General features: G+C 35.5%; 1 long non-coding RNA gene across 1 annotated transcript in view; it reads right to left on the bottom strand.

Moving 5' to 3' along the window:
- The window catches only part of LOC134477296 (uncharacterized), a 212,566-nt gene that overhangs the window by 15,749 nt on the left and 172,617 nt on the right, over positions 1 to 24,200 (bottom strand). The window lies entirely within an intron of this gene.

Below are 24,200 nucleotides of genomic sequence, written 5' to 3'. Positions count from 1 at the left end.
AATAGCAGACATGATATAAGTGCTTGAAAAAAGAGGTAGTATATTAAAAGGAACTGATGGAAATAAAAATGTTATATTTATTACTTTTTAATTTAAAAAATCAAAACAGAAAAAAGGGTAGAAATGACACAGAATTTCAAAAAATTAAGAAATTATCTGTAGTTGATATTTTACATATTGTTATCTTAAAAGTAGTTGTTCAAATTAGGTTTTTTTAAGTTCTGTCATTAAATATATTTTTAAATTTTCATTAATAAATATTTTAAAATCTGAACATTCACGCATTTTTTTGTCACAGGTGTATTTTTCTAGTATTACTTTGGCTGTATTCCTTTCCTGACATGCATTCTTGTGTAACATTTGTCCGTGATCATTAACTAATAATTAGTGTTCACTTAAAATCCTTTTCCATTGTTATCCAAGGTTTCCTTAGCTGAAGTTAAATTTTCACTCTACAGTACTCTCGCAGCACTGGTGTACTCATATTAGAATTCCAAATACATCAGAAAATTTTAGTTCATAGAAGTCTTTTCTACAAAACTAGTTGATATCCTATTTTTTCTCCCTCTCTCCCAAAGTACCTAGAAGAGCTTCTGTTTGTGTAGGTGTTTTCAGTAAGTGCTCTCTGTACACTTGTTTTATTGAACAAAACAATGTAAAATTTTACATTCCAAGCAGTCAAAAAAAAAAAAAAAAAGGTTGTTTCAGGACTCAGGTTATTTGAGTTTCACATTTCAATTCTGCCTTTTTAATAAGGCCTCACTTCAGAAGGCTCTCTAAACTTACTGTCATTTTATAGCAAGATTTTGCCTACTCAGATGGTCTAGAACTGAAACTGAACGTGATATTTTCTGTCTCTTTCCCATGTCCTTGTATTGAGCAATAAGGGAGAGCCATCCATTTTGAAAACTGTCATTCCTTAGCTCTGTACTTTCTGGAGAACTTTCAGAGACCAGCTGCCTCCCGCTTCTTCCCCCACTTTCATATCTGTGGGCATTTCCTGAAAAGGCTCATTCCCTTCCACCATATTATTCTCTCACCCACACTTTATATTTCTTTTCTAATATAATACAAAGGCATTCAAAGTATTCTTGCCTTTGTTTGGGGAGGGAGCCTTCCTCTAACCACTGTAATTTGGGACAAGAATCACGGTTTCCTTCTGTTTGCAGTGATAGAAATGATGTAAATCTATACTGTTTACTGTGATAACCACTGTCCACAGTGATTCTTTAACACTTGAATGTAACTGGTGAAGATAAGTTACATAATTTTAAATTTTATTCAGTTTTAAATAATAAATTCAAATAGATGTACATGGCTAGTGGCTGTCAACTTGCTCCTCATACCTTTAAATTGTACCCTACAACAATGCATATAATAAGTAATGTAACAAGCATAATAAACCAGGTACAAAATAGAGTTTAGATAAATTGGTGAATGAATATAGAACCATCTAGCCTAAGTGTCTCTGAGAGGTTTTGTTCATGGATTTTTGTTTTTTCTGTTTTGTTTTGTTTTGAGGTCTTATCTACCACAGCATCAAATGCAGAGTCCAGGCATCTCTTATTTACACAAAAGTAGACATTTGAAACATTTCATACTAAAAGTTTTTATTGCTATAATAGATAAAGTTCTACTAAGAGTAGAGTCTGATTATGACCCCATTTATACCCTTATCAAGAAAACTGTCTTGGATGGTCCGTTTTATTCTTTTATACTTACTGAGTCTCTATTAGATTGACTTCCAATTGTCAATTGTTGGTCCCTTCTTCACATCTGCCATAAATGGTTGAGCACTTAGATTGCTCAAGGGGAAAACAGTAAAGAAAACAGGAACAAACACAAAAAACAAAAATCCAAACCCAAAAGCCAGACATGGTGGCATACGCCTATAATCCCAGCTCTCAGGAAGCTGAGGTAGGAGGATTACTGCAAATTTGAGGTCATCCTGGACAACAAAGTGAGTTCAAAGCCAGCCTGAACTGCAGAGTGAAATCCTATCACAGACAAAAAAAAAAAAAAATTACCTCATGGACATTTAGAAAAATCAGAATCCAAGAAGAGTGTACCTTCTTCTCAACTAGCTTTGTTTATCAATTACAGAAGTGCTGATTGCTCCTCTGAACAGACACACACACACACACACACACACACACACACACACACAGATACACACACACTCACACTCATATCTCTACTTCAGGGAGACAAACAGCTTTTGTTGAACTCAGTTTAACAAACCTCAATACTTAAAGGACCAGAATAGTATAAGTCAGCAAAGAGGAGAGAAAATAAAAAGTAAAACCAGGAAAATGTATCATATAAGTGTGTGTGTGCATGTGTGTTACTAGGAATCAAATCCAGAGCTTTGCGCATACTAGGCAAGCACTCTACAAATATGTTATATCCTCAGCCCAAGAACATGCATCATTATGGAATCCTATATTCCAGAGACAATTCTATTATTTTATAGACAACCTGTATACCATATCCTCACAATTGATATTGATATCAATAATTGATATTGAAACAATGGATAGAAAATTTTATTCTTTATGATTTACTACAGATTTTCCATAGTAAATGCAGACCTTTAACAGCTGCAAAAAACAAGTCATTTCTGATCCTGAAAACAATTGTTCACTAAATGGCAAAGACATAAAACATAAAAGTATTATTTCCCACTTTAATATCGTAACTTTTCTGCCACAGTTCCATTTGCTAAATACACAGTATCTTACCACCAACATAAGTAAAGATACCAAATGTACTTTTTTTTTTTTTTTCCGGTACTGGGGATCGAACTCACGACTGCCTGCTTGCAAAGCAGTTGCTTATGTCGCTGAGCTAAATCCCCAGCCCCTTAAAAATATCAAATGTAAAAAATATTAGGGATAAAGTTTCTGGTTGTTTGTCATTCTTTCTATTGCATTATTCCATGTAAAACCATGACAAGACTAAATATTGAGGTCGAGCCTATAATCCCCTCACTCTGAGAGACTGAGGCAGGAGGATCACAAGTTTGAGCCTAGTCTGGCCAACTTAGTAAGACTCTGTCTCAAAATAAAAAATAAATAAAATTATAAAAGAGTGTGTATGGATGTATCTCAGTGCAAAAGTTCAGATTCAATCTCCAGTACCACAAAAGTCAGTAAATAAGTAAGAAATAAATTCTGAGATGGAAATTCCCTTGTTTAATTAAAAATGAACAAATGTCCAATTAGATTTAGGTTGTAGTTGTCTCAAAAATAACAGAAAAACTTAAAATTCCTTTTTTCATCTTGGATTAGAACCCGCATGTCTCTCTGCCTAAGCAGACCACCTGCTGTAGCTAGGTCTGCAGCCTTAGGCCAAAGAGCTGTAGCAATAGAAGAGAAGGGAGGAAAAGAGAATGTGAACGGAACTATCTGGGTAATTTTGAGAGAATATTCTACAAAAATGGACCCTGAAAAGGTTCAGATTACCATTTAAACACTCTGACCTGCTCTTTGGAAAATCAATCCTTTTAATAAGAGCCAGATCTCCCCAACTTGTATGCCTTGGTCCACAACTAATGGGATTATAGAGATGTTACGGTCTGTAGGTCCATAGGGCACTATGGTAGGGCCTAGAATAGCAAAGAAAGGCACCATGGGAGGTAGAGACTATAAATAGTTACATTTTCTCTGGATGCTTTGCTTTGAAACACTGAAATGCACTTGAATAGAAAAAAGAACACTACATCTTTAAAATATATGTGTATCTATCAATATCTCTAAACCAATTTAACACCAAGACCTTCCTTGGACATCTTTAAATAAATTCACTGCTTTACACCTGGCCTAAAATCAGCAGTATTTCAGGGCCCACTGAAAAGGATGTGCCAAGTATCTTTTTGTTCAGTGATAAGATGCTGATGGAAAAACTTTTCAGACTGAGAGGAGCAGGAAGAGGAATGACTCAGATTTGGAAAGCAGTTTAGTTAACGTTTCTCTAATTCATCTATGTATACTTAAGATAATTTATTAACCTTATACCAATGATCTTTAAAGATTTAATTTCTTTTTCTTATTTAACTATATGCCTAACAATGGACTCACCTTAAAAATAAAGCAAGCTCACGAAGGTCAGAAAAGCACACTTTATGCACATGACATCCCAGTTCCATGAAAACGGTAGTATAAAGCCTCGGCAGAGTAATACTGTTTTATCAGCTCAGTGAAATTTGAAATCATGACACACTGGGACTCAACATTTAGAACTGACCTGAATAAAAACTGAAGCAACAGGCAAGCATGTATCTTCCCTGACTGGTTAAATGATTAAAGTTTTCTGAGGCTTAGTTACTATCTGTGCAGTAGGGGAAATGTAGAAGTGAGTCCTTTGCTGAGAAGTGATAATGCAGCAGTATTAATAAGTCTCCATGCAAAACTATTAATATTAAGCAAACTTGGAAAGTTCGTGTATCAAAATTGTCTGTATACTTGAATAAACAAGAAAGTATCATCTTAATTATAAAACTTCCCTTTCATTTCAAAACTTAGCTTTATATCCATGCAAAAATTTTATTTTCTTTTGAGTACAATAATGGTGTAAGGATGTGTTCTTTATGAAGGTGCCTATGAAACTTTCAGTGATCATTCCAGGGCCCACACATGTCAGGACAAAACATGTTTCCACTGTAAAATAAACTGCTATCAAAGTACTTGGACTTCAGAATTCACTGGAAATAGTTTTAATGTTTCATTTTGTTTACATTTGTATAGAGTTCAGTCTACAATAGCAAATGTGACTTTGCTGCACAAGAAGTTGAAATAAGCCATTACAAGAAATCTTAATGGGAAGCATAAGTGTTGGCAACACTATGTGATCTATATCTCCAAAAACAAATTAACACCACACACTTCCAGGATGTATAGACTGAGATCAATGAAAAGATGTTCTTGCAAATGGAATATTGAAAGGTAAGCAGTTGTACATTTCTGCCTTCAGCATCTTTCCAATGAAAAGCAAGTTTCAATATAGCAGAGACTGCTTTTCTTCCTTTCTTCCTTTTTTATTTGGCTCTCAAGGTAAAGCTAGTTCAACTTTCAGGTATCATAATGAGCTTCTCTTCAAATACTCCCTATTAGGAATTATACCAATGAATGCAGTGATAAAAAGGGGAGTTGTTTGCAGCTGGTCCATGCCAAAAATTGACCAGCTGTCTGAAACAACTTCTTTCACTTGCAAGTGTATGTGCTCACACACGCACATGTGAGTGTGCATGTGTGTTCAGGTCTCAAGACCCCTACAGAATAAAAACCTCTTCAGTGTATGTAGGGTGCCAGCCACTGTTCCATTTGTAGATGATTGTTATGTGTGGCTTGGTGAGAATCAGAGTGGGGAGCAGGCAGAGACTCAGGTTTCACGCACTCTTTTCTTTTAAATATACACTATGCCATGAAGATGGCTCATTTTTGCCTCAAATCAGTGCATTATATGTACCTCTATCCTTTTCTTGTTATTTAAAGAAAGCTTAGCAATTTAGAAAATTCATAGGAGGGTTATTTTTTCATCAGAACGCAATGTTGCATCCTCTACCTGCTCGGTGGTTGAGAGAGGATCTTCGCACAGTACTTGTTGTTTATGCTTCAGGTGCAGCAACCAAACACAAGTTAATCTGCAAACCAATAAGGGTCTCAGGACAAGAACAGGTGTAGCAATAGGGACAATTTTTCTGACACTGAAAGATTTGTCTCTGGTCTGGTGTACTGGGCTTGTTTATTAGTCTAAAAAATCTGTGTTGCTGTGAAATGATTTTTAAACTGCCATCCAATTAACTAAAAAGAAAAAAACAGAAAACTCTATTGGATAAATTGATAAGTCACACTTTTCTAAAAATCCAAATTGTCTTTTGATTGGTTTTCTGGTAATTGGTATTGGGGTAATCAGAAGCTTTCAACACGTTTTTTATCTTGTCAAACACAAAACAAAACTACAGGATGAAAGCAACCATTATAAGCAGTTCTAGAGTTTTTAAGCCAGTTATAATTAAAGGGTTTGTAGCTACTATTATTTTGCTTAGCTTGTTAGCAACATAATCAATTTTGTAGCTCCAATAATTAAATGAATGTTCATTTGTAGTGCATATAAAAGCTATATATCTAGGAAAAAGTTTATGAATTGAATGAAACTAAATATGTATTATGCGCAACATGAAAACTGTCCCTTTTCTTATCAAAAATTTCCTTGCACACATCTGTCCTTCGGGCATTGTCCTATTTTTTCCTCACTCTATAATCAGCCAACATCAAAAGTTTCTTTAATTACAGAAGATAATTATAGAAATCATTTTTCTGATTTTAACACAACCTTCAAATTTTACAACTCATGAGCAGCCCTCTTATTTTAAAGTCCCTTGATAACACTTTATTCTTTGAATCTAGAGATGGTGACTTTGATAATATTTTCTAACTATGGAAAGATGATTCATCTTTTTATGTTATTGGAGTATGTACTTTTTACTCCATTGATATCAACCTAGATGGGATCTGTAAATGTTTATTGTTAGTCTTGACTTCCCAAAAAGAAAATAATAATAAGCATGAGCAAAGAACATAGAAATTAGTTAATTGCTTAAATCTCCCTGCAAGATGACAGATATGAAGCAATGGTTTTCCCAACTTTTGAGTTAAGTTCTGCACTTTACAATGATGAGTTTGAAGTGATAATGGAAGATGAAAATAGGATTTGTGATTACCAGGATAAAGTGCTAATCTGCACCAAAGAAGCTGCTGCATCCATCCCCTAACATTTACTCTAAAATGCTTTCAGCTTTTAAATCCACCCTCCAAAATTAGTAGGGGGTTAAAGTAGGACCCGTTGGGAGGTTACATTTATTTAATATTCAGTCCTTTCTTGGATGAAATATTGTAGTCTATCCTCATAGGTATTTGTCAAACCATTAGAGTAATGGTTTATAGCTATTAAATGAAATTGCAGTTCTGTTTGTAAGTTCCATTTACACAAGATAAGCAAAGTGCCTTCATTTAGATTTAAAAATACCTGAAATCTTAGTAGCAGCACATGAAGATTATGTAGGCTGTTAACTAATTCAGAACCACGGTGTGAACACATCACATATAAACTCACCATACTTGTCTGTGGCACATGTGCATGTGCATGTGCGTGCACACACACACACACACACACACACACACACACCACACACCACAATTGCCACTCAGAGTCATGTTGTCACATGCTGTGTCATTCATTTCCTGAAGGTTGGGCAGCCTGGAACTAGTCCCTCCACCCACACCCCATAATAGCTCCCATTCTTTTTGTTTTTATAATCAAATGAAAAGGTGCTTTTAATCATTGTTTCCAGTGCAAAAAATGTTTGATATAGTTCTCTCTGATAATAAACAGGAAATCATGCCCAGAGTTAAAACAAAGCTTTCCTGGGAAACTTCCATGCGCCTTTCCCCATTGCATTTCACTTGATAGGCAATTTTCACAGATACTGCTGAGTACAAAGGATCCGAGATAAATGAAGTCTTTAGAACTTTACCCTTCTCACTAGGTGATGAGTCTGACTGCTCTCAATAAAAGAGACAGCCTTATATTCAAATGATTAATTACCAAAACTCACATGGTTGGTCATCAGGGAGCCTCCATACCCTATGCCTTCCTCCAGAGAGTGAGTTAACACTATGCTAATTGGCCTCCCGGTTTACAGTATCACTTCCCAGTGGCTTCTACTGGGAGTGCCCCCTCCTGCTCATGCTTCCAGGCACACGTTTGCATGCACACCTAGACTGCTGTCCTTCAATGTTTCACACTTTTATAGCGCCTAAGGACTCTTAGCCAGAGACTCCAGTTCAGAGACACCTTTGTGTGAATTAGGCAGGCACATGTAGCTTAGCAGCAGGGGCAGGAACTGGACTTCAAGATTCTCCGGCCTTTGATCATTTCTCTTGTGTGGGGCTCAGTCTGCACAATTATTTGAGGCTGCTCTAACCTATCCTAAATAACAACAAAATAATTCTGGGAGCCACAGAAATAGCTTGCTCAGATCTCACCCTCCAGGAAATGTAGTTGACTAAGAATCCCAGTTTCCTCCACTTTGAAACCATCAGCACTTGTGTGTCAGGATCGGGTTTCTTTTGCCTGTTCCTGATTGTGACTAATCACGCTAGGGTTTATCCTGAGTCCATGCCTATGGAATGCACCACTCTTCTAAAGGACAACTCTGGCTTGCAAGCTTCTGTTAGCTTGACCAAACCCTTTTAGAACCGTGCACAGGTTGATGGTCTCCTTGCCCAGCCTGACTGCATCCTCTCCTTTGCCAGCATTGAGGTTACAGCTTCGCCTATCTTTCCTTGCTTCCTTTCTTCATCCTTCACACATTATCTGTGAGCACTTACAATTCTTTCTCAAAAAAGCTAATACTACCCCTAAGAATCCAAGTTTCCCCTGTACTAGACATTAGTTAAATTCTCTGCCTTCAATTTCGTGTGAGACCTTCCCAGCCATATAAGGAGGCATTCATCAATGCTCTGTATTTCATCACTGATGCCATGGCAATTTAGAGACAGTAAATAATGTCCCCATCATCAAACAAGTGGCTCGAAGCAAAGCAGGATTTTATCATAGATCTCTCCATGTCATGTTTCTGAACTACGCTTCTGTACTAACTTTGCTCTATCTTCAACCCTATTGGAATTGATAGACTCATTTCAAAGTCGAATGCAATTTTTGTTTGCTCACAAAGGCAAAGCCAAATGCTGCTTTCTCCTTGAGGAGAATCACAGAATTATCCAACTGGTGCATTTAGTAAAAACATAATGTAAAACATATTATTCTGAGAGAAAACTGCAAAGTCACAATTAACTCAAAGTAGGATGTTTTAACTGTGAAACTAAATGTTTCATAGATTAAATAGTTATTATATGGGAAGTTGTTGATCTGAAGCAAAAATTAAGTATCTAAACAAGGCCTGTTTCCACACTCTAGTGAGGCACAATCCCGTATTAATATCTACTACTGAGGGTGGGTCCCAGGAGGTAGCCCAACACCTGAGGGTAGTCACTACTCCGTCACAAAATACTATAGACTACCACAAGCCCCCAAACTGGATCAATTTACAACTGAATCTCTTCGTGAACTCTAGGAAAACCTGTATTGAAGAATACACTCCCTAAACATCTGGGCTTCTTGCTTCTGGGCTTGTGGAAGGTCTGTGGCAACTTTTTTTTCTGAAAATAGACTAGGATACATTACAGGTAGGATAACCCATGTGGAAAACACCTCTGTCACAATAATTACAGTCACCATCTACTGAGGGCTGGTTATGTTCCAAACATTTAATTACATATTCTGCTTATATTACACATGCATTATAGTAGTTAGAAATGTTTCTCTATAAGGTCAGAATTTTATGGCTATCTCAACATCAAAAATTTATGAAACTGATGTTTAGAAATTTAAAACAATTTACCCAAGGTCCTATAAGTACTACTAGGTAAAAACAGGACACAAAACAAGGTCTACCTGATTGCAGGAATATTAATTCACTAGGAGATACTTTAAATGAAATTCAAGTGGTTAAAAATTCACCTCTGCTTAAGCAACATGTTTCAGACAATCTGTACTTAAGAAAAGCAAGTGGTATTTTAATAACATTATCCAAAATAAGAAAGGAAACCTATGCAGTAGTTTTACCAAATGACTCATGCCATGCAAGCAATATGCTCCAGTATTAAAATGTGAAAAATTTTTCTAAATATTGAAATTGTAATTCTGCTTAAGGTTTTGTGGAACACCAATGGTACTCTGCTTTATTATGTATCAGAATCATTTGGTGGACTTTTTAAAATATGGGTTACTTGTTCCTAGCCCGAGTTTTTATTCAGTCTGTCTGAAATTTTGCATTTACAACAACTTTCTAGATCATTCTGAGATGTACCTCGTCCAGAGAATTCACTTTTAAAATGACTTTAGTAGAGGTCTTGATTTTCTTCTTTCACATCTAGGCTTTCATGTTACATAAATGACAAAACTATTGAGGCTGGCCAAGTACTAATTAACACAACAAAATTTCGGGACTATGACAGCAAGAAATGGTGGGGCTACATTCCCAGTCTCTGCATTATCACTGCTCTTGAATCTGTCTAAGAAACTCCTTGACGGAGAAAGCTCTGGAGCAATCCCCAACAACTATAGAAAACCAACCTATGAAGGCTGAGATTTACCTCTGTGATAATCTTTCTTTGGAAAATCATAAGAAGGCGTCCTCGTGTAGCAATATGTGATATTTTCTTTCTCTTTGTCTTAAGCAAATTTAAGCAAGTCCCCCGTATTTTCATGGGCATTCTTTTACAGTGTCTATTAAGATATTCTCTGAATATTTAATCTCCTAATCTTCCTTCCATAAGTAAGTAAAAACAAGAATCAGATATTCTCTTTCTTTCTTTTTTTTTTTTTAGTGGTACCAGGGATCAAACTCACAACCTCATATTTGCCAGGCAGGCATCTATGCTGCTGTGCTAAATTCCTGGCCCAAGAATCAGAAATTCTTTCAAACATTTAGTCTTTGCATGTCTCCTATTTCCAGTAGAGAAAGAGGCCGTGATTGGCTTCCATGTTTCCGTGCTCATCTATTCCTCTAACTCCAATCATGGGTAGCCAGTGGCTTGCCTGCGTTAGGGGTGGATATCTGTGGAATCTTATTGACACTAATCTTCCTGGCTTAATCTGATGTTGGTTTTCATGGGCAATGACATTTGTTGAAAGCATTCTTCTACAAAATACTCTGCTGAACTATTAAGTAAAGCAGTGTCTCTTCTTTGGCACATTATTCATAGCTCCCCCACCTCCAGCTTTTGCATGCAAACAGAGCACAGAAGCCTTTTTTTGAGGGAGATACCTTCAGCCTTTTCAGGAAGTTTTTAGACAAAGGTTTATTTTTTCAATTTTTCTGCTTGTGTTCTTTTCAGATTTTCTTTCTGTTTATTCAACTTTTCATTCATAGTGTATGTTTTCTCCCTTATTTCATTGAATAATTTTTCTGTGTCTTTTTAGAATTCATTGAAAAATAATTCCTTGGAATTCTTTATTCAGTATTTTATCCATAGCAGTGTCTTGGTGTCAGTTACTAGAACAGAAGGAACTTTCAGAGGAATCACTTTGCCTTACTTTATATTTGTTGTACTTTTGAGTTGGGCTTTGTTCAACTGTTGGGCTAGACCTCTCTTCCATTTCTAGATGAGTTTTTTTTTAATGGAACAGCTTTCTCTTGAAAACAGCCCATGAGATGAGGGATCTATTTTTAAATGACCTGTGCAGATATTCCCCCTACAGATTCCTTACCTGGTCACTGGACACTGGGATCTTTTACTGCTATTAGCAGACAGTGGTCTCCACCCAAATTCAGTCTCCTCCTTTATGGCCACAGTCTACTTTAGCTTCCAGTCTGTGGAAATTTCTTTCTTTCAGATTAAAAATCATTTGTAGTGGGATGCCAGATTCCAGGAGCCATTCAAAAAAGCCCTTTAAGTAGTGTCTGAATCTTGCCTAATTTTTTGGTTCTGGACTTAAACAGAAAAAAAAAAAAAAAAGCATTTGAACACTGTGTGACACAACCTCACAAATCAAAGTTGTCTCCCAGGTTACAAGGAAATCCTTCCTTTGCTAAACTGACAAAATTACATGAAAATCATGGTCAGTAATGCTATTCTTGAAGTATTGTCACTAAGGTGACAGGTGTGGAAGGGTATATAGTACTTTTAGCAAGCAGAATCTTTAACAATCAAGACACAGAATAATATACCAGAGTTTGCTCCTGAGAGACAGGCATTATTTTCAAATATCAAATAAATGTATAAAACAATGCATTTGTACTGTTCTAGTACTTAAAGCAATATACCTTACATCAGTGGCTGTGCAGCAACCTAATAAATAATACAGTTTCCTTGAGTTCTAAAGGGTTGAGGGATATGAAGTCAATGAAAAAAGCAAATAGTTTATACTTCACTAAAAACATACATTCACCTATACACTCCTGTAAAATTTCAACAAAGTCACAGCATAATAGGAAAATATATTCAGTACAACCCTAGAAAGCCAAGGAGTATGTGGAATAGAAAGAGTAAAGGTGCCAGAAATTCTGAATAGTGAGGAATTTGTAGAAAATAAGAAGATGTAAATCAAGAGGGAAGCAACACTGAGAGAAGAAAAGAAGACAGAGTCTGCTAGAATACTGTGTAGATATTCCAGTGGTTGCACACAGAACTCACAAGAGGTGCTATGCTTTGAGTATCTTTTGCCATCCAAACTCAAACTAGAGCATGAGCCTCACACCAGGGTCTGAAAGAGCAGAAACTAATTTCAGCTCCAGTTGTTGAAGGTGGAGCCTTTGAGGTGATGCAGGATTAGACTAACTCAGTAGGGTAGAACCTGGGTGATTCAATCCTGGAGGCTGCAAGAAAGAAAACAGACACACAGAGCTCCACTTGTATACTCCATGACCCTCCTCATGTGATGCTCTGTACAACCAGGAGACACTTTCAGCAAGAAGACATCACCAAGTGTGGAACCTACAGAAATGTGAGCCACATAAACCTCTTTTCTTGGAAACTTACCCAATGGGTGGCATTGCATTATCAGCAACAGCAAGAGGACTTATGCAAAGGACAATTGAATCCTGGGGATACAACCGAAGGATGGAAACACCCTGACCACATCCCTGTTCTCAGGATAGCAGGCCCCATTTGGCTTTCTAAAATGAAACTTCTGACACCAAAGACTGAAAGATGTTTCTGTGGCTGGAAACTAATGTTTTGTTACAGAAACCATGAGCAAAGTATATGACAACCAGCACCCAGAAGGAAAATTGTATCAGATCCCATGAGAACTATAGGTCATCTTTTTTTCTAAACAAATTGCAGGTTGATGAAGAAATAAAGTAAAAATGTAAGGAATTTAGAAAGCAGTAACTACTCTATGGAACATGGAAGATGTGACTGAAAAATATGGTGAATGTTTAATGTGTTTTAAAAAATTATTATGCTATTAATATTATTATTATTATTACTATTATTATTATTATGGATTCTGTTCCACGTTTGAAAACTCTGCATTTAAAAAATTATTTAAAAATATTGAATTTAATTTTTAAAAATTTATAGTAAAAGACAGATTTCTAAGAATAATAAGATAAATATAATAAAAGTGAAGAGAGTATTTTGAGGTGATCAATGGCAATATATGTTTTATTTATATATTATTGGTACATTTTAGATATACATAGCATTCATCATAAGGAATTTTTAATTGTACATGATGTATTTTGCTTCTTTTTTGCCATCCGGTCTTCTCTCTTATTTACAAAAGCTTTGTTTCCATCTTTTCCTTCTATTCTCTTTTTTTCTTGTCCCTTTCTCTTTTCTCTCTCCCTCTCTCTAGTTAGCCTTCTCATTTGAACACTTTCTCCTAATTTCCCAATATCTATTATACAGTTTGGTCATTATTTACACTTTAAGTTTCTTATACCATAGAAACAATGCAATATTTGAACGTGTGTGTCCAATTTATTTCACTTAAGAGCAGTCTCAAGGAACAACCATTTAAAATTTAGCTAGAAACGTCTGAAATTTTTCCTTCTTTTGGCAGAATAGTACCCCATTGCACTAAAAAACTGCATTTCTATCCATTCATCAGTTGATAGGTCTTTTGTCTGTTTTCCAAGATTTGTTATAAACTGTGCTGCTACTTTTAAGATTTAAATATGTACCATATTTTTTTATCACACACCCATTGTTCCAACATTTTCATCAATTTCTATCAAATAAAACATTCCGGTATGTCGTACTCCATTTTATTCAATGTGTTTGGCACTGTGTGCCTTCTGCCTCTTCTCCAAAATCAAAATGATCATGAAGAGTAAATGTTTTTAATCAATCAGGACATCAAGGCTAAAGACACTACTTCACAACTAAAGCTACTCCAGAGCAGCTTTAGAACTACTTCCAGGAAGTGGCAAGAAGGGTGGAATAAATATATTTCAAGCAAGAGCTAGTATTTTGGAGGGAATTCATGCAATGTGTTATTGGATCCTGACTTAGGTCCCTGATCTCCCAAATGAGTGTACAGCGGAGGTTTAAATAAAATGTGACAAATGGTCTGGTTTTAGGGCTCCAGGAGGGTCAAAACCCTTTATCTGAACTCAAGACTCCGAGGGCTTAAGACAAAGACTTCTCTGGACTGCTCACTTTATTTAATAGATCCAACAACAAGGGGCGGGGAAACTGAGGAAAGCACAGGAAATGAGCAGGACTTTGGGAGTCATTTCAAGGACATCTCCAAGTAATGAATCAAGTCAATTCAGTAGCACTGTCTTATCATGAAGACATGGTAGGGGTGAGACTGTATGAATAATTTCTGCAGCTGCAGTCTCTATCTATTTAATTGATGTTTGAGCCAAGTGTCTGCAGCTGTAGCCTGATCGTGCCCTTTGAGGTATATGTGGCCTCACAGGCCACTATAGGCCTCAGCCAGGACCAGTGATTCATAGAGATACACTCACTATGAATCAGCTCCCGTCTCTAGGCAAAGGGCCGAGGCCCAGGACAGACTCACAGATAAACATAGAAAGCCAATTAGTAAAATTTAAATCCTGCTCAGTGCTGCTTCTTAGTGGTCTTCAACAATGTGTTTTACTATAATAAATTTTAAAATTTAAATATTGACCATATGTTTTTATTACATCTCATATATGCCTTATCCTATGACCAGCACATGGAATTTCCCCAAGTTCACATCTGTGCCCAATTTTGTTTCTTTGACATACATATAACTAGGTCCTAACTTTAACACTTAAGATCAGATACTTCTATAAACCATAGGGCCTTTGATCTCACTCCCTCCTGTAGGGACTCTTTTTCTCTCTTGTACTAAAGATTTTTCTTTTTACTCAGCTCAGAAATATACTATTAAAATACTCCATTTCTGTAATTTAGACTGGAAACTCATTCTGACATTTTGAAGAGAATTTCTGAATATAATTCTATTCAAAATGTCCTTCAACATTATTTCCCTCATCATGCTTTATTTCTCACTTCAAGCTCTCCAATTTTACCATGTTATTTCTCAAATCAAGCCGCATGCAATTTTATTCCCCCCATTCTTTTTATGTGGAAAATATATGGTCCTCTACCAAAATGCTTCTCAATATCCTCTTTCCTGAGAACCCTCTCAGGGACTCCTTATGTGACATAATTAACTTCATCCTCTGAAGTCCCACCCTTTATTCGTAACACCTACATCTATGTCCTCACTGGGCTATGGGATCGTGGTTTGGAACTGACGGAATCTAAATTATTTTCATTGTACCATCAGTAACCAATGTGGTATCTAAATTGGTTGCCATGACTCATGCAGAATAGATACATAACTTTCCAAGTACAAGGGGCAAGTAGCTGTGTAGTGGAAAAGCATACCATACCCTTCAATAAGATTAGAAATCATCACCAAGTAATGAAAATTGATTAGAAAAGAGCTCACATGCCTAGAGTAAAATTCCAAGTACAGAGAAGTCATTTTAGTCAAAGTAGAAACCTGGTAATATAGCTTCTTGTACAAACATCCAAAAATTAATTGGAAGGGAGAAAAGGCTGGAAGTTAAAGAGGTCAGAGAGGAGTAAATGGCAAAATTCAGTCCCTAAGAAAGGGGTAGAGGAAAATCTTAAGATGGTTAATAAAGTCTTAATAATCCTCCCAATGAACTCCACAGGATACAATTACCCTTCTGCTGGTTCTACCTGGAATCTCTGAAATATCCAAAGTTTGCCCAGAGGCTGTCAGGCTTTAAAGTGTGGCAGTGGCATAAAGATGAGGTTCAGAACAGCTGCTCTGCACCCCCTTATTTCTGCACCTCCATGATCTGAAGCAGCCTGCTCTTGACTTACCGTCCTGAATGACATTTGTTGGGAGCACCCAGCAAATAAAAGTCTTTCCTTCCATCAATGCAGAAAATATTACGTTATTTTTCTGGAAAGATAATTACCTACCTGCTGCTCAAAATTAGTTTATTGCTCTCTACTTAATTTTTAGATGTTGACATTTGAAAAATACCCTTGGCTAATATGATTATTAAATCTGTGTGTGTCAACAAATGTCTGTTAAGTGAAAAATTTGTTAGTATATTTTAATGCTCTTAGATGGTTTCACACTTTAGTTTAAAAAATTCTGAATTATACATTTCAATTTCTCCTCAGTATAATTCATGCACAAAATACCCAACCAGTAAGAATCAGTTGTCAGTAGCTATAAAAAACCAGTTGCACCCACGACTATAAATTCTAATAAATTCCACTTCTTACTCGTCATTTATCTTCATATTTAAGCCAATTAGCAAGATAATAAATATCATATAGAGACTCTGAAATAACTGATTATGAAAACATACCTTCTAAATAATTTCATGGGCAGAATAACTCAACCATCTTTATAAATTTCCTGTTACAGATAATGTACACTAATCTACAATATATTCTTACACTAAAATTATGCATTTTCAAAATCTTTGAGAACTACAATTTCTGGCCAATTAACTATTCTAATTAATGAGAAATAACTATACTCACGCAAAAGTCAAAACACCAGTGATTAAAAAAATAAAATACATTTACGCTTCACTTAAAATAAGTTGATCTATTCAGATACTAATTTGGATATCTTAGTGTCTCAAGAATGGCATCAAAGAAAAGCTTTGTTATATTTGTGCAACATTAGTGCATGGTTACGCAAGTGCATAAGGCTGGATGGATGATATTTTATTAACTATTTATTAACCTGATTATGACATAGGCTCGAATTCAATGTGACCAGAAAACCTAAGTTCTGAGTGCAAAAATATGCATATTTGGAGGCTTAACAGGAAATGAGGTGATTTGGGACTTTTTTCAAATTGTAATTTTAGAATGATTTCCCATGTTCAACAGGCACAAAATGGCTTTAGGAGATGCAATATGTCTCTAACAAACTACAGAGCAAAGTGATTTAACACATGCGTTCAGCAAGCTTCCAAGGGTCACCACATTGCTAAAGTCATCCCTACTTGAGTCTGATGTTTCTAATCTTATTTTCTTGGTATTTTCTGACTGGTGCTGTCTTTCTACTTCCCTGATTGGCTTTTATCTTCTTGACTCCTTTCTTACTAGGTGGTAAACAAATCCCTGCTGAGCTGTAAACAAACCTCCAGGCTAGACAGGACCTCTGGGAGTTGAGCTGACACAGTTATAAAAAGAAGTCTAAACTCTTAAAGAGATGTGGAACCTTTAAAGGAAGTAGAGAGCAAAGCACTGAAGTTTTTTCTTCAGTGTCACCCTTTGTACTCAAGATGGGTGGGAAGAAGTCAACAGGAGAGAAAGATAGCTTCAGGCACTAGAACATGGAGAAGAACTCTACAAAGCAATGATTTTCAAAAATCTTTTCCTTAAAAGTGAGAACAAAGCCATAAGTAAATATTATTTCATTGGCAACTACCACAGTTTCTGGTGTTGGTTAAGTTTCTCAGAGTTATGGAGTGCTTTGAACTCTTTTGCATGCATTATTTGTTGCTCATAACCTGCCCCTAAAACTGGCTTCACAGCTCTCTGTCTTCCTTCCCACCCAGCTCTGGGTCCCCTAACCGCACTGTACACACTGCTATCTCCTTATGTATGTCACTTAAATTCTCCCTTCAACTGGCCTGTTCTAATCTCATTTGGCATTTATGACCAAGACTAAAATATGGCTTTCTCTGAAAAGCCTCCCTGGTAAATCATCTGGAGTAACTTTACCTTCTTTCATTTTTACCCTATGACAGTCAGTGCTCTGGGCATCACTTGGTAAAATCATGTTTTGTGTTTCATAAGATGTGTCCTATTATCATAGTTTAAAAGTCTCCTGTTAATTAAAGTTTTCTCCTTAGCTAATGCTACGATTTGTATCTAGAAGTTCACCTAAAGCTTCAAACCCTTACAGGTAGGTCTTTGGGGAGTGACTGGACCATGCATTTGTGACACTCGATTAGCCCACTAATTGTTTTAGCATAACTCTGGGTGTGACTGAATGTATTTATAAATGATGGAAGATAGTGGCACCAACCAATAGGCTTGTAGCCTGGATAAAATGAAAAAGGATAGCAGAAGAAAGGCTGCTGCTTCTTGCCTACCGTGCCTTACACTGGATCTTCTGTGGCATGCTGTCATGCCTTGGAACCAGATGGCTACGGAACTGAAACCTCTATAAACTGTAAGCTAAAATAAACTTTTTCTTCTTGAGCTTGTGGATGTCAGTAATGAAAAATTAACTAAGACAACTAAACATCAAAACTCATGAAACCCAGTGTAAGAATTTAAGTGATTAATTTTGAACAAGCTGAGTTTGATGCATTGTGATTAGCCAGCTGTAGTTAGATCCTGGAACCCAAAAGGGAGAAGTCAATAACTCTCCCCACAATAGAAGGTCTAATGCCAAAGAAACAGGGAATGGAGATGGTTTATAAACAATGAATGTCTATGGGAAGCAGGGATAAAAATGGAGAGCATTTGGGCATTCTTTGACCACACTGTTGCTCTACTTAATCATAAATTGCTTACAGATAGAGATCCTGTATTATTAATAGGATTTACTTCAATGAATTAAACAAGGAATAGAAACCTAAGGAGGGCTGAGGTCAACCAGTAATTAAGGACCACAATAAATAGATCATTCCAAAAGGAAATACTATGAAGACAGGACAAAGTAAACAAGACAGAGAAATACTTTAAACAAAACATATCTTCAGATAAAGTCTCCAAACAGATGGCTTTAGATGTAATTGAGTAAATTACAGTGGATAGGGATTCTAAGCCTTATTCCTTCAAGATTGCTTGTCAGAGTCTTAAAGTTATGAAACAGTATGTGGTAAGAAACAAAATTTCCCATCTTCTTTTAACTGGAATTCACAACAGAGTGGACTGCTTATTCTAAAGACTCTATAATTTACAGTCAGTTGGGCTATTATGGCATGTATATTTGCATGTGTATGTATGTTTACTTTATTGTCTCTTATTTGTTTGTTTGTTTTTTTCTAAAATTGAGAAACAGATTTTGATCCAGGCAGGAGCAACTTTTGTTGGAAAGTAAAAAGATAATACAGCAAACATTAGGCTTTGGCCTGTTGAACTCTCCAAAGCATTAGATAAATAAGTGCCAGGCATACCCCTGAATAACCAAAACAATAATGCACACTCTGTGTACATTCATTGATAGAAGTAGTAATCTTTCTTCTTTATGTTTTTTAAAATGAAATTTGAGTTTCTAAAACAAAATTCACACCAAGAGTAAAAGATAAATATTTTAAATTGGCTGAATCTACAACAAAATCTTTCTGCATTATATGTGAAAACTGAAAACTACAATCCTTTGTAGGCCCAAAGCAAACCAAAATCCCAAGGGTTAAAAATATTTAGCATTCAATTGCTAGTTCGCTTCTTGCCCTCTGATAACCAGGGACAAAATTGCTTTTCTGTTGCATAAAGTATCTTTCAAATTCAATTGCTTATCTCCTCATTCATTCAAGAAAGAGAGACCTCAGATTTACAGGAACCAGAGCCTATAATACAAATATAGTATATTAAACATACAGCAGACATCTTCTGAAAAATAACCAAAACACAGTCTATTGATTTTAACCTTCTGTATCAAGGTATTCTCCAGTGGTCTCAACTGGATGCTGGCTATGAGAAATTCCAATTATTTGAATTTCTATATATAGGATAAGCATTTAGTTATCAACACACACCATAAAACATATTTTCATCTGTTATTAAAGCACTATTACTATGTGGAATTGAATGTTTTTCTACTGTGAACTCAACTGCTGGAGCAGCAGGCAAGAAGCATTTTTCTGCAGGAGATTCCCTTTGCAAAACTATTTTATGTGCACTGTCCTGTAGCAACCTATGAATTTACTTTTGGATAAATAAAATAAAACCCTATGGAAAGGATTTTACCATTCCTTCATTTTCCTCTACACTCTTTGAACTCCTTTATATGCAATTATTCATTGTTATCTTGGCTCTAATAAAATTGATTTTCATTAAAAATTGTTTTTCTACAGTAATCACTGTGCTAAATTCCTGCAGCTTACAAAAAAGCCCTCTAGTATAGAGTAATCTCTTACAGGATCCTGGCTCACTTAATTTTAGCAAAATAACCAAACAGTGGGGCAGAGATGTACCTGACCTCTTATCACACAGATTCCAATTTTGATTAAAACAAGTTTGCAGACTAGGAAATGGAGCCAAATTAAATGTATTTCAAGAATGGCATGGGTGTTGGCGATAGCAGTGTTTGCTAGACTCTCCTAAAGAACATCACTGCTCTTCATGGTTCACAGACTAGCAGAATTGGAAGTGGATAGAAAGAGATGAGGGAGAAAACCAGACAGAGAGAGAAAGAAGAACTGGTTTTATCAGGACACAAAAAAAACCTAATTCAGTGTCCTTTTTCTGCAACAACTGAGAAGTTGACTTCTATGAAGACTTGGTGGGTTTTCCAAATTCTCCTACGGATGATTTGTCCAAAGTAGAAGGGCCATAGAAAATCAAAGAAAAAAAAAAAACTCAGAAATGTATTATGCTTCACTTTTAATTTATTATAAAGCATTTAACTCTTTTAGTTTCGGATAATAAAGGAAATACAGAAAATAAAATTTGACATATATCTAGACTTTCTCATTTACATATTATCTGCATGGATAAAATAAGGACATTTATAAAATTTTGCAATCTATATGATTCAATAACGTTATTATTATTTCCTTTTTTCAGTTTGTAATTTAAAGAGAAGAAAACTAAGCAAAATATTGTATTTTAAAGAGAATAAAACTAAGCAAAATAAAATAGAATAAAGCCAATCAAAACAAAAGAATGTGAAACAAGCCTTCAAAACAAGATAATAGGAAATCAACAATGGTTATCATAATGCCTTTTGTCTTCAAAATAGCTGTGCATAACTTCAAACATTGTAAAACTCAAACAGAACAGGATAGAAGCAAAGAAAAAAAACAAGGAATGCAATTAAGGACTTCAAAGCAAGGTAAGAGTAAACCTAAAATGTGTACCATAATGTATCTTGTTATCTTTGAAATAGCTGCCCATGCCATCAAATATAATAAAATCAAACAAGACAAAACAAAATAAAACAATTAAACAAAAGAATGAAATGATACAGGACTTCAAAACAAGATAATACAGAATTAATAATGGCCACCCCTCTCAGAAGGAGATCCCCCATAGCTGCTATGTTGATATTGTTATCCTCTGAGTAGATGATCAGAGTACTAGCTTTAGGCCTGCAAAGTCAGTGAAATACTAAACATGACAAGCATTAAATTGTATTTTACCTCAGTAGCTGTCATCGCAGTCTGTGTTTCTCCAGATTAGCTGATTGCTTACTGGGGACAGGAGGAACTTCTTGTTTCCCAGCCTGCGTGCTGGAAGGAACTGATGTCTGGTTCTCCCCACAAGAAACCAACTCGCAGCGAGAGCTTAGCTTCTTATTGGCTTTTTGTTCACCCTTTCACAGTCCACAAATAGTGCCGACTCATGGGAAAGGGCCAGCATCTGGTTCTCCCCACAGTGGCCCATGTATGGCACCAACCAGGAACTTTTTTGTCTTTTTGAGAGAGTTTCGCTGTGTAACTAAACTTGAAGTCACTTTGTAGCCTAAGATGGTCCCAAACTCACTGCAATCCTCCTGCCTCAGCCTTCCAAGTGCTGGGATTACAAGTGTGCACCACTATACCTGACCAATATTTTCTCTTTATATAGCAGTTACTTAATATTTTAGCAATAAAACAATTTACTATAAAAATGTGCCTTAATGTTTTACTACTTTGGTTTCACTTAATGTAAATATAGCTTCAATAAATAACTGAATACACATTGTACTCTATGCTTCTTAAATGTTTTCTTAGAATGGATTTCTAGATTAGAAACTTTCAAAAGTAACTTATTTGTGTAAATATACTCTTCTCAAAAAAAATTAAAAGAAAGATACTGTGAAAGTTTAAATCAAGTTCAAGAAAGACTGTATCCACATTTTGGTAAACATTTTGGAGTACTTTTTAAAAAATCTTTCTATTTTGTTGAAGCATAACTTATATACACTGAAATGCTACAGTTTTTAGATGTTATACTGTGATGAGTTGACAAATGAATATATCCACATAGTTAGACCATGTCTACTTATAGAATACTTCCGTCACTCACAAAAGTTCTGCAGTATTTGATTCCAGTCAACTTCTGCACCTGGAAGAAACTACTTTTGTGAACTTTTCATATAAATTGTTTTGCTTGCTATAGATCTTTGTGTATAATGAGTTCTTCTATGTCTGTTTGCTTTCTTCAACATGTTTTTGACATTCATTCATGTTTCTACATGCATTGGTATTTAATTACTCTTATTGTTTACTAGTGTTATATAAATATACTAAATTGGTCTATTTATTCTGCTGTTGATGAAACTTTGAGTTGTTTTCAGCTTTTGACTATTGTGAATAAAGCTGCTTTGAAAATTCCATTCAAGTTTATTTAGACATATTTTTAAATTTTTCTTGATCAAACACCTGGAAGTATAATTTCTGAGTCATAGAGGTCATATATAACTTCATAATAAACTGCCAAACTATATTCTACATGTTTGTACCATTTAACAATCCCTCCATCAATGTATAGGAGTTTCTGTTCCTTTATATCAACATTTAATGTTGATAATCTTTTAAATTTTCTCCAATCAAGTGGGTGTGATTTGATATCTAATTGTGATTTATATTTTCACCATGACCAATATCGGTAAAGCTTTTTAAAATGTCTAGTGTTTCCTTGCAAAGTATATGACTTATCTAAATCTTTTCCTAATTCTTTTCATTTCCAAGTAGAAAAAAATTTCATGTAAATTTTGGATTCCAAGCATTCATTCAATATAAATTTATGATATTCTTATCACATTCTATGACTTGCCTAATACATTTTACTATTATATTTTAAAAGTAGTTTTAATTTTGAGGAAATATACCATATTTTAAAAATTATTATTGCTGCTTATCCTGTTTATGTAATTTTACCTACTGCTCTTGTTTGACTAGTCTTTCAAGCTCTTCAAAATTTACACTGAAATTTAATGCTAAATGTAATTAATATTGAAAAGATGGCTCTTGGGAGGTAATTGATATAATAATCATAACTTACTACAAACATGTGCAAATAAAAATAAAATTGAAAAAAGAAGCTTACTAAACCCATTTTTTGCCTTTCTATATTCCACCATACAACAATGCAGCCAAAAAACCCTGACCAGACAGCAAATGATATTGCCTTGATCTTGGAATTCTAATCTCCAAAATGATAATAAATAAATTTCTATATTTTATAAATAGTCCTAGGTATACTACTATAGTGGCACAAAATTAATTGAAACGGTTACCTTGTTATTCTCCTATAATACTTTCTACAAGTTTCTAATATTTCACATAAATGTCTAAGAACCTAACTTTTACATATAGTATAAGATAGGTATTCTAGAGCAGCTTGTTTTAAGAACTTTTCCTGCTGACTTGCTTTGGCACCATCACTGAAAATCAATTGACTGTGTAAGTATAAATCTATTTGGAGTCTATTGTGTTTCACTGACTAATCAGGAATGCTAGGAAGCAACAGTTACCTGATTCAACAGTCTACCATGACTGCCTCCCCTCTACCTCTTGAAAGGTCACACAGCCATAGTATTCTCTTCACTCATGTCCCTTGAAGCTCTCTATTTCAACAATTACAACACAATAGTAAGCCAGATATAAAGAGTACTCCACTTAGCACCTATGTTCTAAGTCCTCATAGTCAGATGAAAGTACAATATCAAACTCCAAAACTGATTCCAAAATTCTGTTTTGGAGTTCATTTCCTAGGAGCACTCCTGGCAATGCCTAGACACACACAATGAGACAGAGAATTACTCGATGCGGTATATTGGGAAATGCTCCTGGGGATGATTGTTACAAGAAAGTTGTTATGGCTGTGCCCAGATGTCCCCCAAAAGCCTCATGCTGTCATGGGAGTGGGCTTCTAGAGTTTGTGACTGATTAATGGTCCAGTGCTGGGATTAAGGATGTGAGCACTACACATACCTGAAAGCAGATATCTTTCATACAA

This window comes from Cavia porcellus, unplaced genomic scaffold, assembly GCF_034190915.1.
Source record: "Cavia porcellus strain 051 isolate PalLab524CR breed Dunkin Hartley unplaced genomic scaffold, mCavPor4.1 scaffold_1, whole genome shotgun sequence".
Taxonomy (NCBI): domain Eukaryota; kingdom Metazoa; phylum Chordata; class Mammalia; order Rodentia; family Caviidae; genus Cavia; species Cavia porcellus.
This window is presented reverse-complemented; position numbering and strand designations above follow the sequence as displayed.